The sequence below is a fragment of the Neolamprologus multifasciatus genome, chromosome 2, assembly GCF_963576455.1.
Source record: "Neolamprologus multifasciatus chromosome 2, fNeoMul1.2, whole genome shotgun sequence".
NCBI lineage: Eukaryota > Metazoa > Chordata > Actinopteri > Cichliformes > Cichlidae > Neolamprologus > Neolamprologus multifasciatus.
Window position 1 is genome coordinate 25,011,030 of NC_140440.1, and position 11,497 is coordinate 25,022,526.

General features: G+C 38.1%; 1 long non-coding RNA gene across 2 annotated transcripts; it reads left to right on the top strand.

Moving 5' to 3' along the window:
- Positions 1–599: 599 nt before the first annotated feature.
- LOC146524434 (uncharacterized) lies at positions 600–2,950 on the top strand. Of its 2 annotated transcripts, XR_014877064.1 has the most exons (5): positions 600–640; positions 1,787–1,860; positions 2,107–2,225; positions 2,318–2,445; positions 2,532–2,950. It is a non-coding gene; the product is annotated as an uncharacterized LOC146524434 (long non-coding RNA). The 2 variants fall into 2 exon arrangements; XR_014877063.1 differs by lacking the exon at positions 600–640 and having other exon boundaries at positions 1,147–1,860; positions 2,532–2,949.
- The last annotated feature ends 8,547 nt before the right edge of the window (positions 2,951–11,497 follow it).

An 11,497-nucleotide genomic window follows, 5' to 3' on the forward strand; every position in this document is an offset into this window, starting at 1 on the left:
CAAAAAAGAATAGTAGTGAAATAAATATTTAATAAAATATTATAAAAATACACAATGTAAAATAAAAATTAAATGACATGTTTTAACACTTTGGTGTTCCATAGTCTAGTTCATATTAAAAAGTTAAATAATGTATTAGCACTAGATTAGGTTCATGTATTCCTCAGTACAACCATCCCACATATCACACAAAAGTCTGGACTACTGCTATGAATTGTATTAATATGGCTCAAAAGAGACTTTACTGTTAAGGCAACAAAAACAAAACAAATCCCACACCTCCAACACGCCATCTTGTTTGGGGAAAAGACCTGAAAGAAGTTCTTGGCGGGCAGAGTAGTAGAGGTCAATACCAGGTTTGAAGGGGTGGTTTATACCAAGTCTGCATTTAACTTGTGTAGTAATGTAATTGTAAAGACTACTACAACAGTCATAGTAATTGATGGGTTATTTGTTAAAATTAGTTTTTCGAATGCAGGTTCATTATGCATGTTATGTTCACGTTTTACAAGCTTTACACAGACGAAAATATGTAACACTACCTCCCCCCTGGCTGCCCTCAAGTGGCTCTGTCCATTATCTCACTGTTTGAATCGGAGCTAGGACACGAGGGAGCAGGTTCGGACTGGATTCTGTTGAGGTAATTAACTTTTGCTTACAAACATTTCGGGTTCTTTTAGCTTTGACTTACTGTAGTAACATCAGTCGTGGTCAAATATTAAGTTTTACCGAGGCAGTATTATCAGTTCACTACCAATGGGTAGTTAGCCAAAACTGCCAGCCAGCTAGCTAGCTTAGTTCATTCAGTATGCTGAATTGTTAGCATGCAGTGATAGTTTAAAATTATTAATGGTGCTAGTTAGGTAAATTTAGTTTCGTGTTCAATATACTTAACATAGCTATATGACAAAAGAACTACAGTTGATATCCGCCTTTGCAAAAGTCCGTTTTGTGTTTCCCACCCACGGAAAATAAAAAGCTGCGGTGTTTTTTTTTCCTTCTTAAGCCGCGTGCTCTCTGTCTGCACTGTGCTTGGTGTGTTTGTGTGTGCAACTTGGGAGGACCGATACTGGTTTGAGACAAATCTCGCAATCGGGCTCATAACTTTACAATGCTGTTTTTTGTTATGGAAAAGGGGTGTTGGACAGATCTATATTTAACTTAAATGAGGATTTACTTAAGTCATCAAGAGTTAACTGTTTTATGACCAAAATTACATTTAACCAACATGAGTTTATTCAAATTTTATTATTTTACTATTTTTTGCAAGTCCAGTTTGGGTAATGAAATTAAAGATAACACAAGGGAATAAAATAATGCACATTTATGAAAGACATCTTTACCTATAGATTTACTTTAAGCCTCATTTCCGACAGATTATGATTAATCATATAAACTTGTAAGTTGGAGAAGATGTGAACTTGCTTCCAATTATTTATGTTGTAAACTATTAATATCAATCAGGTCACTTTAACCTTGCTGAACCGAGGTAACATTTTTTCTTATGGATGAAGTGGCCTAATCTGAGCTGTGGTCATTTGTTGAATGATTTGACAAGCAGTTGGGCACTATTAGTTTTAGTTTGAAAACTAGTTTGGAATAGCCTTGTCATAAATTTTAAGTGAGCAATTTTATAAGACTTAACCATTGAATTAACACAGGCTCTACTTGGTCTGTCTTTTGCACCTTATCCATGTGTCTGATTGCATAGACTTTGGATCCATGGCAGGTGGTGTCTTGACTCAGTTTTTCTTTTTGACCCAAACATATGTTTTTCTTTCCTCAGGGAAAAGTTCTGACAAAAGCTACACCAGTAAATCATGGAGGGTTTGGATGATTGCGGCCTTTCGGTTCTAAATGGTAGGCCAAGCATATGCATATTTATGCAAATTAATGTCTAAATGAATTTTGTGTTGCACACACTGACAGTGAGCGTACATAGAATCAGTTTTATGTTGTCAGATCAATAAAATATTTAAATTACATTTAATTGCATTTGACAAAATGACAATTTGGAATTGTTTCCTTTTTTGAACAGTGAAATGTATAAATTTAAAGAGATGTACAACTTTTACATTTCTGAAAGTTACTGACTTTTATATACAGCTGCAGACATAGATGAGGTCTTGCTCCACACCCTCAGTAGGGACGATTTAAGGGACCTGCTTCCAGGGCCTGAAAATTTTATGAGGAGGAAACAGTTGTGGGCTCAAGTTCACAAAGAGGCAAGTTTTGCCGCTTTTGATTTAAAAACACTTAGCACGACACATTTTGTTTAGGACTCCTGTAATATAACTATTTTCGTTTTCTTATTTAGGATGAGACTAAAGAAAAGGCGTCTCATGGACATCTCACCATGTGACCAGGGAGAAGATTATGATGCAGATTCAAGTGGTGGATCAAACATGCTTTTGCCACCAAGGAGCAGTTCTGGTGACAACAGTTGTAAGTGAAAGATTACAATTATGGCAATAATATTGAATATTGAACTGAAATTTGATTTAGTTCTTTCTTTCCTGTTCTGTTCATAGCCCTGTTCAGGACACTACCAACTTTCTTCCCATCACAAGTTGCACCACCCAAGAAGATGGGACATGCCAGTGAAGCACTGATTGATGTCCTTCAGGTCTGTGTTTCTTCATATTTGTTATCAAATAATGCCCGTAAAGCCTTCACTTTAACAGTTTATTTGGCATATGGCCTTTTTATCCATGCCAAGTCCTCCAACAATGTAGTTTATATTTGGAAAAGGTGTGCAGAAATCTGAAATGGCACAAACACTGAGATAAAAAAAATTTCAATAAAAATAATAAAGAAAATCATAAAGAAATTAAAAACAAAATGGAAATAATTACATATTTAACTATCACAGGTGCAGTATCTTTGTCATTTCCTAAAGTGTGTAAAGACATAATCCTAACGGTGATGAGGCAGAATTGATTACATTTTTCAATGGCATGAATATATATATATATATATATATATATATATATATATATATATATATATATATATATATATATATTTTTTTTTTTTTTTTTTTTAAATAATTATTATTTTTTTTTCTATACAGTATTTGTCAATCTAAAGAAAAATAACATTAATATGGTCTGTAGCGCATCTGATCTATGGTTGTCATCATTCATGTATCACCCGAAGGGTGCACCCCAAAGGGATCAATAAAGTGAAGTCTAAGTCTAATTACATACTTGTGGTTAAGTATTTGAACTACCCTGATAGCTTTGGAGTTTTTCCGTACATTGTACAATTTTTGTCTTTGTTTTTCTTTTGCCAACAGGAGATCCAGCGTCAGCCCCGTTCTGCTCTTTGAAGGGTCCCGTTGTCTTATTGCAGTTGGAACCACTCTCATCACCACATTTGACCACAGATGACCTTGGAGAAGGTTTGCTGTATCTTATGGCATACTACTACACCCTGCATCTCACCTATCCTAAATGTGTGGCAACGCTTCTGTCTGTCATTTAGACTGAAGTGTTAAAGGACAAAATCCATGAGCAAGACACCACAGGCTCATACAAAAAAGTCATGGCAGGCTGTAGGAATGTTTATTGAAACGTAGAGCTGTTTGAGCAAGATGTAACTTAGGTCTGTGTTGGAAGGTTTGGGCCTGATAGCTTTGAAGTTGCAATTTACACTTGAATTCTTTTTTTTATTCTTATTAATGTAATACAAAGTACTTTTTTCTTTAAACACATCTGTTCTGCAAATTGTGTTTAAAATTGCAAATGCTCTTTTTATTACATTTTATATGTTGAGTAGCTAACTGGTTTAGCACTTCTAAAAGGAACACAAAATAACAATGTTACACTTACAATGTGTCTTTAAATTTTTGTGTACTATGATTCACTGAAATATTTGTTACTGTTTGGAGAGTTTGTTTCCAATAAAGGTCATGTACACAGTATACTTTGCCTGCTTTAATTTGGCTTTATTTTTCTTATTTTGAGAATTCTTATCAAGTGTAATTATCTTACTGCACTGGCAGATTATTTCACTGAATTTAAGAAGATTTAGACTACAATCTATTATTTTTTAACTTATTTTAAGATCTTTAAAATGATTTAATGTACTAGTTTTTAGATTATTTGCCTTGATTTGTTCCTTAGAATGAGTGTTTTATGCCTATTTTCAGATTTAATTTCTTCAACATTTTGCTTAGAACAAGTGGTTAAATCTTATTTTAGGTTTCAATTGCCATGATTGGTTGCTTGGAATAAGTGTGTAAGGCTTATTTTAAGATTTAACTATCTAATTGTTCTCTAGAATAAGTGGTTAAAGCTTATTTTAAGTTTCAATGTTCTGATTTGTTGCCTGGAATAAGTGTAAAATACTTATTTTTAGCTTTATTTAAATCTGGATATTGTTCTTATTTCAAGAAATCTTAATAAGAAAAAAACACTTACCCCACTGGCAGATAATTTTACTTGTTTTAAGCAAAACTTCACCAAAAATAAGTGTATTTATCTAGTATTAAGGAGGTGGGTTTTTGCAGTGTGCACGGGGCGTGGAAATATTAATTCCCACCATCTTTGCCATTGTGCTTGGTTGGCCTGTTGTGCTCTGATAAAGCAGCTCCACATAAATCAGCCTAACGGTGTTTACAGCATGAGCTATAAGTGGCTATTTAACTAGCAAGTTAAAAAAAATTCATTTGGCTATTGCACCCTTGCTTTATTGAGCCAAAATTCATCATAAACATGCTAACCCAAGTTTGTTGTCTTGCAATATTTTGAGCATACATCAAGCTTTATTGTTTGCTGCTAACTACACTTGCACAGAACGGTACCTATGGCATATGCTGTATAGCTCCCAGTTCTTCCAGCCACCACGAATGAGTAATAATGCTCCTTTTAAATGGAGGTGAAAGAGTCTGACACTGAGCGCCATTATCAGAGACAAGAGTTTTTCTGAGGCCAACCGAAATGAGCACAAAAGAGTGACAGGGCGCTGAAAGAAGATAAGGTGCATTCTCTCCATCTCCCCAATTTACAGGCCTTGAGAGTCAAAGGAAGACTCGGGCACTTATATTAAAGGTTTAAAAATGGAGTTGTGTTTTTATTTCTTTTCCCCAGACCTCATTTTATCTGCTCTGAAGCTGTTGGTGCAATTGGTTTAAAGTACAGAAAAGTCTGCCCTCACTTCACTGCTTTGCCTCTCTTTATTCCTTGGTGTGTATGCTTGGTATTTATTATCAAACAGAATAACCCTCCCTCTGATTTCATAGAACATTCATTATTGTGAGGAAAGGGAAGCTTTCCTCAGTGAAGGCCTTGCTGTGTGAGAAAAGGAGAAGAGGAGGAGAACATTGGTTTAAAACCTTTAATGCCTTTGGGAGGGAATGGAAGTTTGACAGAATGTGTGTGTAAATACGGCGGGTGGTTGAGCTAAAGACGCGGCATGTTGTCCTCGAGGTTAGTATGAGAAACCACGCTTCTGGTGATAGGTGACATTTTATTGATCTGCAGCCAAGTTGGAGCTAAGCAGCAGCGTGAGCGAGGTGGCATTACGTGACTGGATACTGAAATTGTGACAGCGACTGGCTTTTTCTGTCCTCACTGGGCTGGGTCTTCATCCCCTCCTCCATTGTGCCTTTCTATCCTTCTACTTTTCCCTGCCTTTCTCTGTCTTAATGATTGAAACATATGTCTCGAAATCTAAAAAAAAATTCCCAGAGAGGCAGAAGACCAAAGTGAGCAGGGGAACCGTGGCACGCTTTAATTGAGACCTTACATCACCCTTTACCCACTGGGGTCCGCTGTCTTTGTTTTATACAGCACATGGCTTCTTGGACTTGTCCTCAGACACAGATTGACACAAACACAGATGCACAAATAGAAAAACAGAAAAAAGTAAAGTGTCCTCTTCTCCTGTAGACACAGGGACCTTGAGACAGCTGCTGTGAATGGCAGAAAAACAATGAAGCACTTTTCGTCCTCCAGTGAAGAGGCGTTGCCAGGCAGCGGGAGCAGGAGGTTGTTGCCACCTTCATTCTGCCTCCCCACTCACAAGGCTTTCAGGAGAGGGTCTGTGTTTCACAGGGACCTCAAAACTCTATGCTTCCCCATATACATATACATAGGGCTTAGACAGACTTTAGCAATGAGTTCTAACTAGCATTTTACTCAAGAAATGGATATCGATTGCAATGAAAATGAGTAAGTAGTGAGACAAAGCATTTCAAATATGGCCATAAACAATATTATTTATGTGTCGGGGATTATTCCTAAACATAAGCCTCGATGTGAAGCCATAATAATTTTTTCTGATTGAATAAAATTTGGCCATAGTAGAGGAGTAGCTACTGTTAGAGAGATATGGGGTATTATATTGACATGGGAAGGTCAGGGCAATATTTTTTTTTACTAATATATCACACAAGCATTTAATTACAAGTAATAATAATATCCTCCTCCATGAACCGTTCCCTGCAGCTTCAGGTCAGGCGCCAGCTCTAATTGTCGTTTGTGATTAGGTTGTAAATAAAAGCAGTAAATATATGTGGCCTTCTTGGAGTCCTTGGGAGGGGTGCTGGAAGGCTCCTCATCTGGGAACATTGTTGTAGTGCTGGGGGACTCGTGTAGGTAACAGGTGCAAAACCTCGGTATGCGTGGATTTGTTTAATCATGGGTTTCGTTGCTAATCACAGTTAGTCCATAACTAATCCTCTGTTCAAGTAAGCATACGGATGGACTAGCAACAGTGGTAGATAATCTCATATATAGATACTGAAATTGAGGAGCCGTGAACTGATAGCAGTGGTCCATCTGGTGGTAAGTCGGATAAGATGCCAGAAAGTGAGATTGTCTTGGGAGCTGGTTTTCTAGCAGAACTTTTGCAGTAGTCATAGGGAAGCTGGGGACAATGAGTCTGAATAGTCCTTAATTCCTCCCTCCATTTCTGAGACAGCTGTACCTAGCTGCACTTAGCTGTTCACACCTGGATGCGCATGGCCACACACGCTCCACATCTCCTCATCTCCTCATCCATAATCCAGTCTTGTTTTCAGGTATTCATCGTTTATCAGCAGAGTCGGGATTGTCAGCTACTCAATAAGTCGCTGTGACTCACCTCAGAGCAGAGCAGCGTCCTCAGTCTCTCCTGTAATCCTCTAATTCCTCGCTGGGTTGCTCCCCCTTTAATAAATGTTATGTATATGGAATTCGTTACATGTAGTTTTTTTTTGGTTTTTTTTGTATTTGTCAAACGACTAATTCTATGTAGCTCTTATCAGCCTGAATAGAAAAACAAATTGGGCAGACTTGCACATGTGGCCCCACAGTTCACTGTGGAAGCAAAGACTTGCAGTGACACTGGATTTGAGTAATAAAACCTAAATGAGAAAAGAGAGTGATTCAGGCAGAAGTCATAAAACATTGAAAACAGGGAAGGATTATGCTAATATGTGCTAATTTTGTGTTCATTCTTGTTCTGAAGACTGTAGTTCTCCAGTGTCACGGCACCCACTCAGGACTGGTATGTGCAGCAATATGTATCTTTGTTTTTATCTCCCCAACACTCGCCCACCTTTCGATCCTTTTACCCACCCATACCCCACTCTCCCCAAGCTGTCATTCTTCACCCCTGGCCCCAGATTAGCATATTATAATAAACTTATATACATATATTCAATTTGTACATGTTTATAAATGTATATTAGGTTGAACTACTTAGGCACTCAGGATTTATATGTATGTCTGATATGCTGCCGCGGTGCAATTAATGCAAACTGAAATCAAGCACAGCAAACACTATAATCTGATATGATCACCGTAATTATACTCACAATCAGGGTTTCCACAGTGTCTATAACACATGTGGAATATTAATGTCGTTCACATTAAAGCAGCACACATTTCCGTTATTTTGCATGAAAGGTCACTGAGCTTAATCAAAAAGTTGTTTGTCTTCCATTAGCTGCATCTGAAAAAGAACAGCATGCACAATAAGAAAGAGGAAAAGAACATTTTCATTAGGACATAAATACAGTCTGGATAACATAATTCGTCCCCCAACTCTAAAAAGACTGAAAAGGAGGTCTTAAAATGCTGCATTTTTCTTTTACTAAAAAAAAAGGCTTCACAGGCTTCACAGTCTAATTAAATCCATCCAGGATGGAGAATCCATCCATCAGCCCATCCCTATTCTTCCACAATTCAGGGTACCTGAACCCGCCGAACCCGTTTTACAATTGCTATTTAACCCACATGCATGTTTTGGGGAGGAAGTCTGGAGAGAAACCACAGCCTGAGCTGTTTTTCCCCAGCCAGACCAAGATAGCCAAGAGGTTTCCTAATTGATCCTGCCAGTAGTATATGCTTATCTCAGATTAATCCATGCTGGTGTAAGTACATGCAACTGCCTCAGTGAAGCTGTGAATGGTCATTAAATCAGTTATGGTTCCTTTGATCACTCCTTGGTTATTTGGATAACAATTCTGGAGCTAACATGCATATAAGGACTGACCTGCACGTATCCATGACCCAAAACCTATCTCAGGAGTCCCTCCAGGGACATCTTATTCGAATGTCCGCCCCATTAGCTTTCGATGGAACTTCTTGTGCGTACCATGATGATTGTGGGCAACACAGATTTAGGGTTCAATTCTGGAGAAGGAGCCTGAGAAATGCCTACCACATCCAAAAAAGACAGCCACTCCTGCCCACTCCTGACCTCGGGGAACAGTGGAGAAAAATACTGACACAGGACTTTTTCAAGGCCCTGTAATTAGAATTAAATGACTATATAAAACTGTTTTCCATTGAACATGGCTTTTAAATTGCATTACAAAATCACTTCTACTTAAAAGTTACTTGTTATGTTATCGCATTATCTAGGAAAAACTCATTGGAGTAATTTATCTACCAAAAAGTGAGTATCCCTTAGTGCTCCACTGTCCAGAGAGCATGTAGCATGCAGTACATCTACTTCTGAACGTATAAACCTGACTTTAAATGAATCTGACATGTTATTAGAGCCCAAAACAACTGGATTACATTAGCAAAAATGCTACATATTTATGTTTAATGTAATGTAAGAGCAGCAGTTTATCAAACGTTAAAACACAGTTTTGCTGATTGATACAGTGTGAAGGATTACTTGTGTTTGGTAGAGTTTAAATGTGCAATGTGGCTGTTTAATAGTAAATTGGGTTTGATAAATGTGGCAAACTAATTAAAAATGTAGTTTCCATTCATATTGTTGCATGTGTATCACATTTACTTACTAAATGTCTGAACACAGAAAATTGAAATTACATAGATGTATAAATTTGCAAACCTTTTACAGGAAGTTTCGAACTATGCATTTATTAATTCCATAAGAAATGGGAAATGTGCTTCATTAATTGATCATCACCAAGTACCTGTATAAACGCAGAGGTTTTGGCAGTTTGCTTGTCTGGAGCATTCAGGTGTATCTTAACACTGTGCTGCAAACTTCCTAGGAGTGGACATACCAGCAAATTCACCCCAAGGTCAGACTGTGCCAGCTTCACAGGCCTCAGTTAACACGTTAAATCTTAAAGCTTATGACAATAGAATTACAAAAAGAATGAACGAGTATGTCTGAAGGGGTGACAAGAGGGAAAAATGGCAGCTCTGCTTAGGTTTGCAAATTTGCTCTGAAACAAACCATAGAACTTCTGCCACATTGGCCTTTGGACAGACTGAAGTGGACATGTTGGACAATAATGCACAGTCCCACATCTGGCAAGACCTAACCACAGCTTATCAGCACAAACGCCTCTTACCAGCTGTCAAGCGTATTTAGTGGATGGGTGATAATTTGAGCTTGCTTTGCAGCCACAGGAACCTGAGCATCTTGCAGGCACTGAGTCAGCCATCAATTCCTCTGTGAGCCAGACTGTTCTGGAATCAAATGTGAGGTGATCTAAAGAAGATTGGGACAAAATGTCTCTGATGTGAGAGACAAAGTTACACAGACAATAATTACGTTCAAGTTAAGTTCAAGTTATTGCCGCTTAAGGTGGTTCCACATCCAATCATAGGGTGTACTTTATTTTTCACAGATTTGCAGAGTCCTGTGAAAACCTTGTTGTTTACATTACTGTATATCGATTGGAAAATGTTCATTCAGACCCATGAGACGACCGCATTACAGCTGCATACACATGTGGAAAAATATGTTTACATATTACAGACCTTTCACAAGTTACACTTAGCCATATGCTTGCAGTACTCATGCATATCACTTTTATTTCCTCTCCTAAATAGTAAATTGCACATAATATGCTCTGCTAGAGAGGGTTAACTCTGGAATTGAATATTTTGGAGTACATTTCAAGATAAAAGGAAAATCGCACAAACAACATACTCCGCTGCTACACCGTGTGCCCAGAATGTTTAATAGCGATAGCATACTAATCGCAGCTTATTTAAAAAGCGCACCTGACTCACCCAGCAGGACAAGGCGTCAAACTGTCACGAGAACAGTATGTTCAGACAGTTTTTGTTAAAGACGTTCATGAAAAGGCTGCTTCTGTTTGTTCCGTTTCAGCGTGTTCATGCAGCTGGAGATCTTATATGAGCGACTGGAAGTTTGCACTGGGGTATTATGAATGTTTGCTGCCTTTGCATGGTGGAAATATGAACTAGTGCCATGTTCAATGGAATTAACTTTCTTCGGAGGTCTGGTGGGAATTTAATAATACCCAGGATTTTGACATTTACATGTGATGAGGAGCCTTGAAGGAGCCTTTCTAACCACTGAGTCTCATGTGGTGTTTTGCCACCTCATACTTCTGTTTTCAGAACTTTAATTGCCTCCGTCCATCTCTCTCACCTAACAGTACTGCCATTCTTGTTCTGCTTTAGTTAAATCACACCCATCCTTCAGAAGCTCCATTAGCTTCTAGTTAAATATCGCAATCCACAACCTCGCTTCGCAGTACCTTGCTGAACTGCTGAATGTCTACCCATTTATCCTCTCAGATATTCTTCTACCCACCACCTCACCACCCTACGGCCACCGTGGGGTCTGGAGCTTTCAGCTGCACCACTTGAGCAGTCTAAGAGTGATCAGTTTCCAGTGAATATCAAATAGTGCCTGTTTTTTGTAATGTTGATCCCAAATGGGACTGGGAAAAGAATGAAGTAGAACAAGATTAACGACAAAAAATTTGTGATGTTCTGCATGTGGCATGACAAATAGACACAGAGAGGATGGTAATATAAGATAAATGACTTTGTTTTGCATTATCTAAATGAGAGTTAAGTGTATGCTGGCATATTCGAAATGTGCTTAATCTAAGGAAAGAATCATATTTTACTCCATTTCTGGTCCCTAAACGCTTGAATGCAGGAGTGTGACTATGGTGTGTAGCCAAAAGGGGGGAAAAAGTAAGTGGGCACTTTTTGAATCGTAAAAAAATATTTTTAAAAGCCTGGTGTTGTGCTCCTCCCCCTGTGACTCCGAGAAACCTTTACTCAAAGCGGTTCCTCTCAGCTGCACATCACCG